Raw genomic sequence first — 19,292 nt, forward strand, 5'->3', positions numbered from 1 at the left:
AAAAGCATTCATTTTCTAAAAAGACGCTTCAGAAGATAAAATGATTCCATTTTGAAGCAAAGTATGATTTTTTGGGGGGGGAGTCTTAAGTAATTGACTTTAGTCTTTGCCACATCTTTCTACAACAAAATATCCAAGGCTAATGGAATACTTACGCAGGAAATTTAAAAATGTGTCACATACCATTTGTGTTAGACAATTTTTCTCCTCTTTAGTCAATTTTAAACTAGAAATTTAGATTTTTAGAAATTTACCCCTTTCAGTGATTTTTAAGGAAAATTTACCAAGTTGTAAAAACATTATCATAACTCAGTTTTTATAACACTTTCATCACCCCCAAAAGATTCCTCATGTCCATTTATGGTTAGTCTCTGTTCTCACTCCCAACCACTAATCTCTTTACAGTTTCTATAGATTTGTCTTTTCTGGACATTTCTTATAAGTGGAATCATCCAATATGTGGTCTTTTGTTTATGGCTTCTTTTACGTAGCATAATGTTTTTGAGATTCATCTATGTTGTAGCATGTATCAGTATTTCATTTCTTTTTTTCCATTGTATGGATATACCACATTCTGTCTCTCTTCATTAGTGAATGGACATTTGTGTTGTTTTCAGTTTGAGGCTATTATGAATCATGATGCTAAGGACATTTTCATGCAAGTCTTAGTAGGTACATATGTTTTCATTTCTCATAGGTAGATATTCATCAGTGGAATTGCTGAGTTGTATGATAAACTTATGTCTAACTTTTAAAGAGCATTATAGAGTGATTTTTAGGTAGAAGTTTTATATTTACAAAAAGTCGAAAATTCTGGAGACATAAATGTTTCTTACTGGATCATATATGATTTGATACATATATGTAGAGAGAAGGTTGGGAGAGGAAATACTTTTCTTTCTTTCGAATTTAGAGCTCAGATAATTTTGAAAAAAAGTAGTATTTCTCAGGAATAAAATATTTTTGAAAACAATTTTTTTTACAACAGTTTTAGATTCAAAGTAAAATTGAAAGGAAAGTACAGAGATTTCCCATATAATAAGTGCCTTCACACATGTATAGCCTCCCCCATTATCAAAATCGTGCACAGGACTGGTGCATTTATTACAGTGGATAAACCTACACTGACATATTGTAATCATTCAAACTCCATAGTTAACCTAGGATTCACTCTTTTACATTCTATGCACATTGTTTGGGCAAATGTGTAATGACAGGCATCCATTATTGTAATATCATGCAGAGTATTTTCGTTGCCCTAAAAATCCTCTGTTTTCTGCCTATTCATACCTCTCCCCAATTTCTTTTTTTAATGCTTAATGAGAGTAAATCAGGCTTAATGAAGACTGAATTTCCTTCTATGTCCATTGAAAATGAGAAAGAAAGCAATTTGAAAATTGTGTTTCAAAATGTTGATGAGACTCAGACCTTAATGGGCTGATAGTAAATTCAGTGGTTTTCCATTCCTTCAATACAAGATTTTAATTGAGTTAAAAAATAATTTTTCTGAATATAAAAACCCTAAAATCCTATGATAAAATAAGCTTCCTTAACCATGATGCCACATAATTCTTTTAAATAATAATTAAACATACTCTATTCTTAGATGTGGAGATCTAAGGCTTATGATTGCATATTTATGATGTGTATAAAAATCACATATTGAGAATAAATCTAGAGCTCCTGTATTCATATTTTAAAACTTCTGCCATTAGTACAGTGCTTTTCTGAATCTTGTTGGTCTCAGAAATTTTTATGTTAATATGCTGTATGTACTTTTTATGTTATGATCAGTTGGTGACATTACATAAAAAGAACTCCAGGTTAAGAATCTGAACATACCAAAAGTGGTTATGTTGTTGTTGTTGCTGTTGTTTTATTGGATATACAACTGATTTTGAGAACTCAAATAGTCTACTCTTCACTCAAGTGAGATATACTCTTTATTCCAGTTCTCAATGGCAAGACCAGTTTTATGCCCGGGTACGGTGCAGGCTGTGGGCTTTATAAATCAGAGTGGATTTGTGTCCTCCAGACACTTCTACTTCTAAAATATGATGGTGTCCAAGAGTTGGGTATTTAGTTGCAAAAGAAGTTCAGAGTTGTCTAAGAATAAAATAATTTGGATTCGTTATACTGTATTCCTGAACAGGAAGAGGTAATCTCACCTGGAATCCTGGGTCAGTTAGAATGAGATTTCTCAGACTGGAAAGAGGGTCAAGGAAAATGAAGGCACTTGGAGATTACATAGTCTGGGGCCAGGGTGGCTCGAACTTGTTTGCAGCATTTATAGGCAAAATAAATGGAGCTAAATTTTTTCTTCTATTTCTTAAATTCTCCCTTCCCATAGTCTCTACTTCCTTAAGCTCTAAAATCTACTATGTTGATGAAAAAGAATCCCCACTTGGAAATATGGAAATCACCATGGTTAACTCTAAGACTTTCACTTTTGAGGTGGAATAAAGGAGGAAACTGATATCCAGTGTGATAGTTTTAGGAATAAAACCATGGAAGACAGGGAAGAGTTAAGCAGTCTTCCCAAGCATGCGTCTACTTAAATTACTATAAAAGTCTTTATTTCTAATCTTTATGGGCTGGGCTAATATGTCTCAGAAGAAAACACTATTTTTAAAAATCTGTGTATGCGTGTGTGCACGTGTGCATGCACATGCATGCACATAACTAAGGATGGCTTATAACTCATGTAATTACATTAGTTTATTATGCTTGTTTATTTAAAAAATGAGAATAAGTACTTCTCTTGTGGAGTCTCTGGAGCCAAGGAATACTATTAAATTTCAAAACACTGAAATAAGCCCCTCTTGTCTGTCTTTCCCAAAGAGGCCTTGAAATCTAATAAAAAGCTAGATTGTAGATATGATAGATTTTCCACATGCTAAAGGTTTATAAAGAATCCACCAAGCCAAAAGAAGATGTTATAGAGTCCAGAGCTTCCACAGAAACTACTCTTTCTTTTAGTTCCTACGTCCCTGAAAAAGGAGAGCTATCATGATTGTGTGCATTGCAGTAAAGAAGCAGTAACAAAAAATAAAAAGCAGCTCTACATATTTCTAATATGCCATGAAATTGTATGTATGTATTTATATATACTCTTGTAACTCTGACAAGTTTGGATTTGAGGGAGGTTGGACACCTAGTGTAGTAGCCCCAGAAAGAGATGTTAAAGAGTAAATTGGGGATTAGGGATGACGAATTAGAGATGAACAAGAGTATTTGAAGTCTAGGAATATTAGAAGCTGAAGATGATCAGGTTTGACAAGTGGGATATGAAGTTAGAAAGAGGTGGGAGTAAAGAGTGCTTCTCAGAGTCTTGGCTTGAGGTTTGAGGCAATATAAGAATGAGGGCAAATTTGGCAGATTTACTGGGTTGGATAATGTCTCCTCAAAATTCATGTACTTCTTGGATTTTCAGAATGTGACCTTATTTAGAAAGTGGGTAATTGCAGTTGTAATTGGTTAATATGGACTAGGGTGGTCCCCTAACCCAATACAATTACTATCCTTATAAGAAAAAAAAAAAAGACACAGAGACACGGAGGAAGACAAACATAGAGGCAGAGACTGGAGTTATGCAGATGCAAGGAATTCCAAGATTTGCCAGCAACCACCAGAAGCTAGGAGAGATCTATGGAACAGATTCTCTTTCTGAATCCCCAAGAAAGAACCAACCCTACTGACACCTTGACTTTGGATTGCTGACCTCCCAAACTGTGTGGGAGTAAATTCATATTGTTTTAAGGCACTTGGTTTGTGGCAATTTGTTGTGGCAGCCCTAGGAAACTAATATAGTGGGTATGGGGGAAGATGATGAGTAAAAGAGGAATCAAAGTTGAAGATATCCAAGAGGCTGTTTTTTAACAAGCTTAGGATGCATACAGGAAGTTAACTATAATGATGAGACTTCTATGGCAAGCACGTAGAATGAGAAGGGAAGTGGGATAAAATGGAAGCCTAGAAGGTGAATTCTCCTGAGAGCCCAAAAAAGAGAAGCTGGAAAGGGCATTGTCATAGCAACAAGGGTATGTAGCGCGTCAAAATGTGTGGTGTGATCAATAGGTCATAGTCATGAGATGACCTTGTAGGAAAAGGGCTGAAAGGATTTTTTATTTGACAAGTAGCCTACCAGTCAGAGTAATAGTTTTATGATTGGGAGGTGGAGGCCAGATTTTATTGGGTGAAAAATGGAAAATAAGGGAATGGGATCAGCCAGTGTTGAGTGCCCATCCTATGACTGTAACCAAAAAATGGGAGAAAAAGGTGGGTGGGTAGTGAGAGTCAGGACATAGGGTCAAATTAATTTTTAGTTACTGTTTCAAGGAGAGGTCTTGATTCTCTCTTTCGATGCCATGAAGAAGTGATTAGTGTGGGAGAGGCCGAAGGCATAGAAAAGGTAGTTTATGGAGCTGATTTCCAAAGGAGGAAATGGGATTAGGGCAAATGTAGAGAACTTCAACGTATAATGTATTTTTCAATATGTAACAGAGGCTTAAAATCTTTTGAAGGGACCATGTTAATTTTTTCTTCACGTGGAAATGAGCATACATGTTAAACGAATGGAAACTTAACTATTTACTGAACAACATACCAGGCCCAGACTAGGTGCTTTCACATATTACATTTATTCTCCAATCTGTGGAGTTGGTCTTATGGCTCTATTTTCTAAATAAGTAGGTGAAGAGAATATCTTTTCAAAGTCATTTAATAGAAAGTAGCAGATTTGAGATCAAATGCTGGGTTTGACTGGGGCTTAAATTCACAGCTTACCATTCTAACTCGAAATACTCAGCTCATTCACTCATATTGGACATTCTTTTTTTTTTTTTAAACATTTATTTATTCATTAATATATTTATTCATTTTTCATCCTCTTAAATTAGCCACCTGTTAGCTTTTTAATGTTGTTGTTGTTTTGTTTTGTCTTATTTATTTATTTGTGTTGTTGTTGTTTTGATCTAAGCTCTATACCCAATGTGAGACTTGAACTCCTGACCCTGAGTTCAAGAGTCACATGCTCCACTGACTGAGCCAGCCAGGTGCCCCTCGAATTGGACATTCTGAACAGTCGCTGCTGAGCATGACACATGCCCTGTGCTCAGTATTAGTTGTAAAGATGGTTACAAAAAAAGCAATGTGTTCACTTGGGCAATGCACCCACTGTATCCTGAAATAGTCCAAGTCATATACCCACTGAACTAGGTTTGGTTTAAACCAGGTCATTTCGGGTTTTCCATTAATTTGTACCACTTGGATTTGACAGTGCAGAAATGGGACCAGTCTACAACATGGGGGGTATAATTTTTATTTGTTTGCTTCAAGGAGGAGTGGGAGCAGGTTGTCAGGGGATGTGAGACATATTTTCCTCACAGGGTAGATCTGGGTCAGTTCCCTGAGATGTCTGTGGAATTTTGCCAAAAAGTATTAAGCTTCAAGTAAAACCCAGCATAAGTTGTTCCAACTCTGAGGAGTCCATGTTTTGGGTTCTAGTTTGGGGAGAAACAAAGCACTTTTTTTTTTTAAATTTTTTTTTTTAATGTTTATTTATTTTTGAGACAGAGAGAGACAGAGCATGAATGAGGGAGGGTCAGAGAGAGAGGGAGACACAGAATCTGAAGCAGGCTTCAGCCTCTGAGCTGTCAGCACAGAGCCCGACGCGGGGCTTGAACTCACGGACCTGTGAGATCATGACCTGAGCCGAAGTCGGCTGCTTAACCGACTGAGCCACCCAGGTGCCCTGAAACAAAGCACTTTTTTACTCATAGATGTTTATTTTTACCAACACTTTAAATAAAGTATCTTAATTTATCCTAATTTGTTGAAAACTTTTTATATTATTTATCAATAATTATTATTGGTCTTAATAGTCAAAGGGTTCACTTCTTTACTTTGTTGTTTTATCTCAGTATGATTCACTTGAAATATGGATTTTATTAATGAAATAAGGATTTTGTATAATAACAACAATTTAGGCTTTATCTGAAAATATCGCAAATTGTCTTACAGAAATATTGTTAAAGGTTTACTTTGTCAACTTCTTTCAGGTATTTTTATCATAAAGCCATCACACAAGAACATTTAAAGATTTTTTAATATTAGTTTTAATATTCAATACTGAGTATCTTCCAATTTTTGTATGTTTGTAGGGTTATATTTTTATATTGATGTAATGATGTTATACAGTTTGTATACTATTGCAAATTTTTAAAAAACCAGCATTTTTCCTTCATATGTAAAGTAACCCATAAGACAGTTTTTGGTTAGATAAACTTTCAGATCTCAAGGGTATGAAACAGATAATTTTCCATTTTACCAAAAGAGTACATTCTAATTTTGCTGCACCCTGTGGTAGTCATTGATTTGAGAAATGAGAAAGCAAAAGAAAAACATACCCAATCCATTAAAATACATTGCTTTAAATATTAGCAACGTTCAAATGTAGAATTCAGTTTTTTCAAGAACCATATGTGCTTGCTATTGTAAATTCTTCACCAAGAATCACAGATTCTTACTCAATCTTATCTTTTTTGTCAACTCTGCCTTGTTACACTGTAATGAGTTATTCTATATTTTCTTTCCAGAGTCCATAATATTTGCCACTTAAAATACCACTAAGTTTTAACTTTAAAATTTTTGAAGTGTTTCTGAGATAATTTACATTGCAGTGAAAAATCAAGAAGTTTCAGAATTATATTAAGAAGAAAATAGGCTCTACCTATATTTCCACCATTAATTATAAAATCCTTTGCATATGTGGAACTTTAAAAAAACAAAATTGAGGGTTGCCTGGGTGGCTCAGTTGGTTAATTATCTGACTCTTGATTTCGGCTCAGGTCACAATCCCAGGGTTGTGGGATGGAGCCCTGAAAGCCCTGAGTCAGGCTCTGTGCTGAGTGTAGAGCCTGCTTAAGATTCTCTGTCTCTGTCTCTGTCTCTCTGTCTCTCTTTCTCTCTCTCTCTCTCCTTTTCCCCTGTTTGTGCTCTCTCTCTCTCTCCCTGTCAAATAAAATTAAAAAAAATGAAAAAAGAATTTTAGGGACTGGGTAGAAAGATACATTGGAGCTGTAGTGAAGAATTTTAATTTTTTTAAATGTTTATTTATTTTTGAGAGGGAGAGAGACAGAGACAGATACAGCATGAGCAGAAGAGGGGCAGAGAGAGAGGGAGACACAGAATCTGAAGCAGGCTCCAGGCTCTGAGCTGTCAGCACAGAGCCCGACTCGGAGCTCCACCCCACAGGCCGAGAGAGCATGACCTGAGCAGAAGTTGTATGCTTAACTGACTGAGGCACCCAGGCGTCCCTGTGGTGAAGAATTTTATATGCTAGCATGAAAACTTTGGACTTAAATTTGTAGCTAATTTGCATTCTTGAAAGTTTTTGAGTAGGGAGTCATATAATCAGTGTGGTACTCTATGAGTCAAAAATTATTTTGACAGGTGTTTAGATGAAGATAAATATAAGAGTGGCATGCATTTTTAAAAGAAACCAGACAGTGAAAAAATGGTTATTTGTAGAATTGGTTTAAAAATTTTTGGTTTATGGCAATTCAATATGAATTGGTATTGTGAAGTGCTTGTCAAACAAAAGTAGTGTATTTTTAAGTTGTATCAATAGCAGTGTCTTATCCAGAATGGAGGAAATGATGGTCCTACTCTGTTATGCTGTGGTCAAATTGTTCTCCCTCTTTTCCACCAAAAAATTCCCAGAAATCTAGGGTATAACTTAAGTGCTCCATAGAAAAGTGCAAAGTTTCAATGAAATTTTATATTCATCTTACAAGTAAGTATAAATTTTGCATTCTACTTCTTTTTAACAATTTTTTAAAAAGTTTATTTATTTATTTTGAGAGAGCACATGCATGAGTGGTGGTGGGGCAGAGAGAAGGAGACAGGATACAAAGCCCACTCAGCACTGTCTGTGCAGAGCCCCATGCAGGGCTTGAACTCACAATGGTGAGATGATGACTGGAGCTGAAGTCCAACACTTAACCAACTGAGCCACCCAGGTGCCCCTGCATTCTAATTTATAACGTGTTTCTTTTTTTTTTTTTTTAAATTTTTTTTAATGTTTATTTCTGAGACAGAGAGAGACAGAGCATGAGTGGGACAGGGGCAGAGAAAGAGAGGGAGACACAGAATCCAAAGCAGGCTCCAGGCTCTGAGCTGTCAGCACAGAGCCTGACGCGGGGCTTGAACTCACAAACCGTGAGATCATGACCTGAGCCAAAGCCAGTTGTTCAACCGACTGAGCCACCCAGGCGCCCCTCTTTTGTTTTAATTAATATAAATATTCTGTAATATATCTACTATCAAGTAAGACTGCTTTGATATTCAAAATTTATCACGTGGTTGTGAGTACCTTCTGGCACACAGTCTAATACTTCCAAGGATACAGGTTTCCTACCTGAGGAAGCACACAGCCTTAGCTGTATATGGGACCCACAGGCTCTTAATAGACTAAGAATTCTCTCTGAGTTTAACAGATAGGCGCACAATTCAGATTTCCATTGATTAGAGTTTGTATTGGATGGATTAACCTAGATAGTCATATTCCTGCTAATATCAAAGTATTTGGTAATATGTTTACATAAACATATATGTGCACTTATTATAAAAAAATCATAAAAGTATTGTTATATTAAAAAATGGAGGCCTGTATTTGTAGCTCCTGAGGTGGTGAGGCAAGGTTGAACAGCTTTGAGATATTACACTTTGTTGCAACATTTGTGGGCTTTTGTGTTTTGTTTGGTCATGTTCCTATTTCTTAAATTAGTATTTTGAGGGAGACAGATGTTGAATAAATAAAATTTTGCAAATTATTATTTAGGAAACTTTAAAATTAAAATGTTTTCTTGCTTTATTGGTGTTTAGTTATTTAGTTTCTTTTATACTCTCTTCTCTATTTTACTTACACCAAGATTCAAAAACTTTTTTTTAATGTTTATTTATTTATTTTTGACAGAGAGAGAGTGAGAGAGCAAGTGAGTGAGAGAGAGCGCACAAGCAGGGGAGGGGCAGAGAGAGAGAGAGAGACACAGAATCTGAAACAGGTTCCAAGCTCTGACCTGTTAGCACAGAGCCCAACATGGGGCTCGAACCCACAAACTGTGAGATCATGACCTGAGTCAAGGTTGGACGCTTAACCAACTGAGCCACCTAGGTGCCCCCAAAAGCTCTTCTAAGAGTTGCTAAACTGAAAGGGAACGTATCTTCCCTATTACCAGCTCCAGACTAGCTTTTAGTGATTTGGTTACCAGACCATGTAGCTCCCTTGAGTTTGATGTTATTATAGTTATAACAAAAGGGGTGCAGGCAATGTGTTTATTTTAGCGATAATACTGGATGGGTTGTATCACGGCAGAGCTATCTACTTATTTGCTCAGAATGATTCATCATAGTTTACAGAGAGAGCAGCCCCAAATTCAGGAGATTAGTTTTCATTTTATTTTTTAGTAAATTGCTTTACTACCCATCCCTGCTTAATTAAGAGGTTAAAAATGCCTTATCCGCATGTATTTTACAATTTTGTCTAGGCGCATTATTTTGTAATCATTATTAAATATAGTATAAACACCTCCTTAATGCTAAGGAATATGCCAGGCACCGAGGAAACCAGGTTGAACAGAATAAGGTTCTAGCCCTTGAACAACATGGGGTTAATGTTGAGTAGGTAAATAATCGTAAAACTAGGTGACTAATGCCATCACAGTAGTATGAATCAGTTGTGGAGATGCTCAGAGGTAGTTATATGTAGTTCTAAAATCAGGGACAGTTTCTCAGAGGAGGTGATGTTATTGCTAAATCTTGACAGATAACCAATAGTTTGCCAGGCAAAGGGGAATGTGTTCTAGGAAGAGGAAAGAGACCTAAAGTGTGTAGTGTGTTTAGGGAACTATAATTAAATCACATAGTGGACCCAGCAGGTGTGGCTGGAAGTTTGATGGGAAGTAGATTCAGAAGTGCCTTCCATGCCATGCTAAATAGCTTGGACTTGACTGGTGGTTTTAAAGTAGTGGAGTAGCAGAATCTTATTTGTACTATGGTATACTGGCTGCAAGCCCATGTTTCCCAAGGCACCTGCCTCTTCCTGCACAACAGAGAGGTAAGGGACAGTGAGGAAGATAGGGGCAAGGCTGTACTCATGTTCTGATGTGTGAGCAAGTTTTTAGATTGGTTGATTGAGTCGTTGCCTTTGTCCTAAGAGGTAGGTCGGATATAAATGGAAAAATATGACTAATTTAGATTTGTTGAATATAGAACTGATACATTGAAACTGAGTATGTAAATGTAGGTTTAACTATTGACAAGAATTGAAGGTCTTTCCTTGACATTGCTATACTTAAATAGAGTTATGTATTAAAACATTTCAGGAATAGGCTTATAAAGTTCTTATGTTTTCCCCATTTTTTTGGTCTGTTAACAGGCACTATCTAAATAGCAAAGTTCTTTGAAATTATGAAAGCTTTGAAAGTCACATTTTAAATCTGATTGAAAAAAGAATGACCTCCTTTATGTGTGTGTGCTTTTTAAAATAGACTTTTTTGGCCACAGATTCTGGCTCTGATGCATTAGTTTTCTGTCTGCTTCTCTAAAGATCCAAGGATAGAGTTTAAATTAAGGATACATTCAAGAGTACCCTTCAGGGTAGGACCTAGCTCTGCACTGATTTCTATTTAGTGACAGTTGGAGAGCGTTCTGAGAAATGTGTATAGATTATGTGATTAGTCACTTAGGGCCCCTGGCCTCCTGTTAACCTGGCCCTCTTGAGAAGCAGTGCACTGGGAGCAGCTGGGGTTGGTTGGGGGGGACTCAGTGCTGTTGCCTAGCAGTCCCAGAGGAGCAGTCATTAGGGGTTGTTGCCGAGCAACCAAGGGGCCATGGTGGTGCATCATCCCCCATGAGGTGTTACGGTAGTGGGCCTGCCCCCGTGGATGAAGCAGTACAGTTTGGCAGGAGGCCAAGCCTCCCTCAGAGGCACAAGGGTTGTTAGCAGTAAGTATTTGACCTTAGGATCAAAGATGATAACTTATGTTCTATGACCAGCAAGCAGTTTATGGAATTATTGATGTAAATTTAATTAAACATGAACTGGGAGCAAGTCAGGTAGCTGTCGCAGCTAAAATTCTCATTCAACTACGTTCATTCCAGTTTCTTTCTCCTTCAGGCTTAGTTTGCAAGGTAAGGTTTCTGGGTAATGGAAAGTAATTTTTTCTTTATGCCTCATGGAATATGTAACTTTCCCTATTAACTTTATTTAGCCAAAACAAGTATGTACATTTGAGAAAAATCAGCAAGTTAATTCTGGTTTGGTCAAATCAGAAGATAATTTCACCAGGCCCACCTCTTATTTTATTTTTAATATTTGACACAGTCCGTAAATGGCTCTTCAGGAGAGTCGATAAAATGTCAAGACTAATCAGCTTTTGTAAGAAGGCTGAATTTTGCTTTTAGGATTGAAAGTTGCCTGTGTTGAGCAATGGCTTCTCCTGAAGATCCAGGCGCATGTTTTAAAGGCCAAAATTGAGCTCTTTCAATATCTTGGAATAACACATAGTTGCATCAGAGGCTAAAGTGTGAAGCAGAGGAACGTGCAGCCGTCAGATTTGAGAAATAATTAACACTGACCAGCAAGAGAGAAGTGATAGGAACCTGATTTCCTTTCCTCCCACTTTGTTTTCATCTAGTATTTCTGGCCTTGGGCTTTAACTGTTTGCCTGCTGCTGTGAGTACAAAGGGAAAGCTTCTCTGTTGCATTAGGGTCTATATTCCTTGAGGGAACTATATTCTTTACAAAAACAAAAAAAAACTTAAAAGCTTAAAAATTCCTCTCAAAAATTTCACACAGATTTTTGTTTTACACCCATGCATGCACACTCGCTAATATGTCTAAGCCATTCAGTTTAGAGGACTACTTGGATATATATATCAATAGTAATAGAAAATTTAAATGTTTTTCTAAGATGCCTTATTTATAGCTGCTTACCACTTAAGAGTGATCATGATGGGGCGCCTGGGTGGCGCAGTCGGTTAAGCGTCCGACTTCAGCCAGGTCACGATCTCGCGGTCCGTGAGTTCGAGCCCCGCGTCGGGCTCTGGGCTGATGGCTCTGGGCTGATGGCTCTGGGCTGATGGCTCGGAGCCTGGAGCCTGTTTCCGATTCTGTGTCTCCCTCTCTCTCTGCCCCTCCCCCGTTCATGCTCTGTCTCTCTCTGTCCCAAAAATAAATAAAAACGTTAAAAAAAAAAAAAAGAGTGATCATGATCATTTTGCTGTTTTTATCATATGCATCATTGGTAGGAGCATTCTACTTATTTTTGTTATATAAGAATATTAATAAATCTAGAGGCACCTGAGTGGCTGAGTCTGTTAAGCGTCTGACTTCAGCTCAGGTCATGATCTCACAGTCCATGGGTTTGAGCCCTGCATCGGGCTCTGTGCTGACAGCTCAGAGCCTGGAGCCTGCTTCAGATTCTGTGTCTCCCTCTCTCTGCCCCTCTCCTGCTTATACTGTCTCCCTCTGTCTCTGTTTCTCTCTCTCTCAAAAATAAGTAAACACAAAAAATTTTTTTAATTAAAAAAAAGAATATTAATAAATCTAAAACATTAAGCACAGTATGTACTGGGAATTTTTCTATATGACTTCAATTAAGTACATGTGTCATTTAACCCTCGCAACAACTGTATGTGATAGGTGCTATTATTAAGGATATTTTACATTTGGGGAAATCTAGGCCTGCCCAGAAAGATTAAGTAATGAGATCAAATGTACACAGTACAGATTTATAATCAGAAAGTATGTCTTTAGAATCTGTGCTCTCAGTCATTACAGAATTCTTTAAGTACCATATTATTTCATGAGGACAACCCAGTCAGTATTCACAACAGACTTGTTTTGGGTTTTAATGATATAATGCAAGAGAGTGCAAACTAAGTTTGCCTATTTTATTTTATTCTTTGGGCCTATACTCTATAGCAGGGGGCTTTTTAAATTATGCTTCTTTCCATCCACCTAAATTCTGTGAACATGAAAAATAAATTCAGCAGCAGTTAGCATTAAAGTTGTTTCTCTTTGGTATGAGATATGCAGGAATGGGAAGTGGTTAAAAGAAAAATGAGAGGAAATGAATAAGTGAATTATTTTTGAATCAATCCTCCAAAAAATTGGTATTTCCTAGAGCTTTGAAGCAAAACAATAACTATTGTTTAGTCATAAAAGAAAAATAATATAGGGAAAAAGTTATATATAGAAGCTAGGTCAGTAGTCTCAAGAATATTGTGAGGCATCATGATGCATAGTGGATTAATCATAGGCTTTAGAGTCAGATCTGAATTTGAATTCTGTCTCTGTGACGTATTAGGTATGTGACCTTAGGGAGGTATCTCACCATCTCTGAGCTTTGAAAAAAGTCTGCTATGTAGTAGATTAATTGTGATGATTAAATGGAGGAAAATGCTAAGTGTCTAGCAAGGCTCATGACACAGAACACGTGTTTATTAAATGTTAAAACCTCTTTGTCTCATTTCTGTCCCAGCAGCAGCAGCAACACCAACAGCAAAGTAAAAAGAGAATTATCCAGAGGACCTGACAGGTCAAGGGAATTTGACAGTGGAATTATGGGAGCAAAGTTTGTCAATATTTTTAGGACAAAGTTGGTCAAGTTTGCCAAATTCCTATAATAAAGGCAGTTATACAATGCTGGCATTACATTTTTAATTAGAAAACTTGTTTTTACTTTGCCTATTACACATGTTTACGATATTGACTTGAATCTAAGAAGACAGCTGGCTGTTTAACTATTTGTATTAACTGCATGGGAAACATGAATATATCTGATTCTTTGTCATTTTCATCAGTTCCTCTTAATTCATTTTTCGGCTACTAAGATTTCATTCAAAAATTTTTTAATTAATAATTTCAGATAAAGTAGAAATGTGACATTTAGGTTGAATTTTGATTTTGGTCATTTATATGTATTTCTTATCAACTACTCTAGCTGTAATCTTCTGTCTCCTGAAACGGTCTGTGTTTCCTCCATGGTGTCTACCTTGTGGTAGACAACACTGTTTTCTGACTGACTGACTGACTGAATGAATGAAACAGGTTATTTACAATTTTATGTATGTGCAATAGCTACCAAAACTTTTGAAAATATAGTAGTTGTCAAGGATTTGGCTAGTTGGTTTAAAAACTGTCATAGAAATCAAGCATATATAGTAGGAAAAATAGGAGAGAATAGGTTGAGTTAACGAGAAAGAAACAAGAACACATAGAAGAATTTGAATAGAATAATGCTAATTTTACTGTGAAGACTTTTATAGATGAATACATGAGTTTTCCATATTTCCACCAAAGTATAAATTCATGGCATAAATTCATTTTTTAAAGAAACGCATAGAGCAAAAGTGAACATAAAACATTTGCAAATCTTGGTTTTAAAGTTATGATACATCTTTTGCTCCTGCAAGTAAAGATGTATGAACTTTCTATTCAGTAATCACTACCTGAGTACTTACAGTATGTCGTGCTAAGTCCCATGGATGGATGAATAAAACATTGCCGTTCAAGATGTTCACAGGCTGCTAAGGAAGATTGTTACACACAGAGCCGTAAGGCATAGCTGCCATGATTAGTGCATCGGAGAGTTATGAACAAAGTGATTTAGTGGCAGGGATTATGATTAGTCTCAAACTGGAGCAATTCCAAAGAGCTTTACAAGGGAAGCAGCATTTGAGTTGGGATCCCTTAAGGATGGCCTAGATACTGCTAATTGAGAGCAAAAGATGATGTACATTGTAGGCAGAGGAGCAGGGTGGTTTCCATGTGGGCTGTTGGTACAATTCTTTTGGCATTTGTTTCTAGCCCAATATGGCCAACAGGTTCAAACCAGTACATCTTATCACATCTTGTGCAAAGTCTCATGTATGGAAGGTACTCAGTAAGTATTGATTTTGAGCATCTAAATGAATAAACAAACAAACTTCCAGATCCTTCTTAATATGTGACAATAATTTCAAATACAATTATACTTCACTGAGAGTTATTTTATTTACTTGGTTGTATCTATGCAACTCAAAGGAGAATTTAGACTTTGTGAACTCTGATTAACATTCATTTCACCCAATTTTAAGAAAATATAGCTGTGGTCTTTATTCCTATCACTCTGCCCTTCTCTTGCTTTACTTAATTTCTACACTTTCTTTAGTTTGTTTAGATGCATGAGTTCAAATATATCCCCCCATCCTTTTTTTAAGTCTAAAATATACACTTCCTTGAACTGAGGCTACGATGCTGTTTATATATGAAATGATATTTGGGTTGATATTTTGTATTTTCTCTTTAGAAGCAAAACAAAGTCATCCTGTTATACACACTCCACATTCTCCAGTTAAAACCTACAACAGAATGATAGAGAATAGGCACATATTTCGTATCTGAAAGTGTCCAGTAATGTATGGAGTAATTATCTGAGTTTTTAGGAGACTGCACTAACATTTGTGCCATAAATGACAGTTGGATTATTTCAGTTATGGTAGTTTTAGCCAATTAAAATTTGTCACGGTTTTGAGCCCCTTTTCCTTTTCTTTCCTCTTTAGATTCAGCACGTCTTAGAAATCCAAATATGTTAGAGTATGATTCCTTTGGTATTTTCCCCCACTTTGGAAGCCCAAACAAAACCCTTTAGAGCATCATAGTCCCAGAAGGAAGCTGCAAGACTTAAAAGTGTGATCACAGCTACCTTTTCTAGGATCCCAATCTGAATCTAGAGTTAACACACAAGAAGCACATTTTTTATTGTTGCAGTTCTTCGGGGAGGGTAATAATAGTATTGCATATTTGGTATTTTATTGTATGTGATCACCCTTGATTCCCAGAACAGCCTATAGAGATAAGCAAGATAAATATTTCCATCCCCATTTGATAAACAAAGCTCTGCCATTTACCTAACAAGAAAGGAGATGACTCCTCAAAGTCAACAGGTGATAAATGGATGAACTGGATGAACTGGAACTAGAACTAAGATCACTGTTTCTGCCCTTTATTACAATGCCCTTGGACTTTCTTGTGCTGGATTACTTGTAAGCTGTGAGGAAATATGAGAAGCAAAGGAAAAAGAAGAGTAATGAAATTATTTGAAAACTACCTTAAAAGATGGCTAGCATAATGCTGTTGGCATTTGGGGAACAAGTTACTTCATTTGAGAATAATGGTTAAACATTTCCGCTATGTATAATTCTTGGGTTTTATACAAATTAAAAGTTCAGTTAGTGTCCCAACATGAATGGTGTGTGGAATATGGACTGGAAAAGGCTTGCGTAGAACCAGGGAGCCTACTGAGCGATGTTGTAACATCTGAAAGAACTGATGGGGTGGAGGAAGATGTGGGCATATGGTAATGGAATTGGAAGAGTGAGCTGAGGAACATTCTGAGCCTGAAATAGACAGAGTTTGGTGGTTTATGGGGAAGAGGGGTGAGAAGAAAACAGCAGACAGCTCTGGACTCTTTCCTGCTCTGAATAACCCTCGTAAAGTTAGACAGCACATATAAACATAGGAATATTGACAATACTGGCCCCACACTTTGTAGAAAAAGGAACAGGTAATCTCCCTAACATGAAACATGGTGCTCTCATCTAGGACAACAAAACATTTACCACATGCTCAAATATGTAGATGGCCCCAGTGAAAGGGGACCTGGGTTCAGCCACCTCTGTCAGGAATATATGTAGAAGTGAAAATAACCAATTTGTTTTCTGTACAATTAGTTTTAAAATAGGGGCTTTTGATATGTAAATACTTAAAAGAGTGTGAATAGGAAAACCTAGCAAGTGGATCAGATGCCTATTCACAGCAAATTTTCAAGCTACTTCTTGATATGGAGGCATTAGGTGTAGACTAAATTTTACTGGGTTCATTTTATCTTCCATAATTCCAAATATTATGGGGAAAACAATGTCTTTGCTTCTTGGCGTTGGAATTCAAATATGGATTGCTGCAGGGATTTGGTGCTTTTAAAATCACACATTTAAGAAAGGTTGTCACTCATCTAGTGAATCTATTTTCATTGGAAATTTGGAGAGCTGAAGAAAAGTATATATCTTGCTATATAGGTGATTTCACTATTCAGTAAGAATGTGTGTGACTGCTCACGTTACACAGTCTTAGAAGCAAAACTGAAGAAAGATTGCTCAGAACACAACTGATGAGTTTGAACAGTGAACCAAATAATAATAAGAAACACACTCCTCATTTATAAGGGAGTATTGAGCTGCTTACTCAAGGAAATTTATCCTGTTCCTGCTATAAATCAGAAGAGTATTAAAAAAAATCAGGATGAGGAATGGAAAAATAACAATGAATGTTGTTTTAAAACTGTGCAGCATTTTGTTGTTAAGTTAGACAATGTTATTGCCGAAGGAACCATGTGTTCTTTTCCAAAATAGACAAGGAATGAGAGATGTTAATCTTAATAAATCTTTTTCCCCCTTTGTTTCCTTCAGGGGTCACGGGTATACTGAAAGGCACTTGATCAAGAGAAATCTGGGGGAAGCTGGAAACCATCAAGTTATTGAGGCCACACAGGGAAGAAAAGATAGAAGTAGGTACACTTTTGATCCATTGATCCTGCTATTGAGGATGTCCCTAAAAATATCTTTGTTGCTATAAAGCCAGAGGACAGCAAAGAAAAGGTGCAGTGGTAGTCTTTATTTTAGAAAAAAAAGTCAATACAGTTTAATCGAAGCTTGGTAGAATCTATTGTTAATGTCAGATTAATAGCAAATAACGCATGCTGAGAATTCGAGATTGACATTTTCATCTTGTGTTTGCCGGAGACCAGTGATTAGTACAGAGGCTGAGCCTAGCTTGATATTTACATTCTTAGTTGTGCTTGTTTAAGTTGTTCTTAGCAGAGGAAGTCAGCTTACCAAAATAATGTTTAAAATTTATGGTCTTTAAAACAGAAGAGAAACTCACTAGGTCTATCAGGTCAATTCTAATCTCCTCAGAGACCATAGTAAATACAAGCAAATATTTCTTTTTTTTAAAGTTTATTTATTTATTTTGAGAGAGAGTGTGTGCAGGAGGGGTAGAGGGAGAAAGAAAGGCAGAGCCTGACACAGGGCTCGAACTCACTAACTGTGAGATCATGACCTGAGCTGAGCCAAGAGCCAGATGCTTAACTGACTGAGCCACCCAGGTGCCCCCAAGTAAATATTTCTTGATGATACTGATTGGTGGAAAAAATGTGAAATACTCTTTTTTGAGAAACAGATTTCTTTGTGCCGGTGATATGTGTCTATATATCCATATATACCATGTATTTCATATTTACAAATAACGTATATATGATAATAATTATATATGTATATACACATATATATACATGATACCCATTTGTGTAGGTGAATATGAATATATACAGATCTCTGTATATACTCATATGTATATATAGAATATATATCACATATATTTATATCTGTGTATGCTTTTATTCACCTATTGTGTCCTTTAAAAATGAGGCTACATTCACGTTGCAATCTTAATATTTCACGAAAATTCTATTACATTGGTAGGACTTATATTTGAGGCCACTTCACTGTTTTAGTGCTGTGTTCTCCCAGCCAAAGAGAGAGGCCTGCCCCCACCCTTGCACTTCAGATGGCAGATCAGAAAACATGGAGTAAGCGTCAGCCTGTGTGAAGGTTCTAACATTCTCCTCCCACTCTCAGATTCCCATGAGAACAAAAAGCTCCAAGGGAACAGGAAAGAGTGGAAGACATTAAATTTGGTTTAGGCTCGTTGCCTGGTTTTCTCAAAACCAGTACAACTTTTTTTAATGACCCACAGTAGTTTCATGGAGACAGTGGCAATACGTTCATTTTCATGTGTTATTGGAGCATTTTTACTTTCATGTCAACTTTTAAATTTATGACTGCAGAGAGTAACACGTCTTAATTGAAATATACCTTTTATTATGAAACAATTTCATACCAATAGTTTTATCAAAAGCACTTATCTTTCCCTATAAATAAACAAAATCTCCATACTAAGAAAAAATAGCAAGTAAAATTGTAAACATTAATTTTGTATTTAAGGAAAATTAAGACTAACAAAATAATTTATTGAGTCTTTATTGTAGGTGGAGTATATAGTGATTTATAAAGATAATCTTCTGTAATCCTCACAAAAACTCCATGTGAGGAAGGTAAGGAAAGAATGTTTTTCTCTGTGATAAAAATGCACCTTGCCAAGTGCACACATTTAGCCAGTGGGTGGT

General features: G+C 36.5%; 1 protein-coding gene across 10 annotated transcripts in view; it reads left to right on the forward strand.

The window, feature by feature from the left end:
* The window catches only part of PKIB (cAMP-dependent protein kinase inhibitor beta), a 179,912-nt gene that overhangs the window by 76,531 nt on the left and 84,089 nt on the right, over positions 1-19,292 (forward strand). For 6 of the 10 annotated variants that reach the window (XM_047857738.1, XM_047857735.1, XM_047857725.1 and 3 more), the window contains one exon: positions 17,515-17,612. The exons of the other annotated variants lie outside the window; for them this stretch is intronic. The gene's annotated coding sequence lies outside the window, so the exon portion shown is untranslated. The remainder of the gene's footprint in view (positions 1-17,514; positions 17,613-19,292) is intronic. 10 annotated transcript variants of the gene reach the window in all.

The sequence above is a fragment of the Prionailurus viverrinus genome, chromosome B2 (genome assembly GCF_022837055.1).
Source record: "Prionailurus viverrinus isolate Anna chromosome B2, UM_Priviv_1.0, whole genome shotgun sequence".
NCBI classification, from domain to species: Eukaryota; Metazoa; Chordata; class Mammalia; order Carnivora; family Felidae; genus Prionailurus; species Prionailurus viverrinus.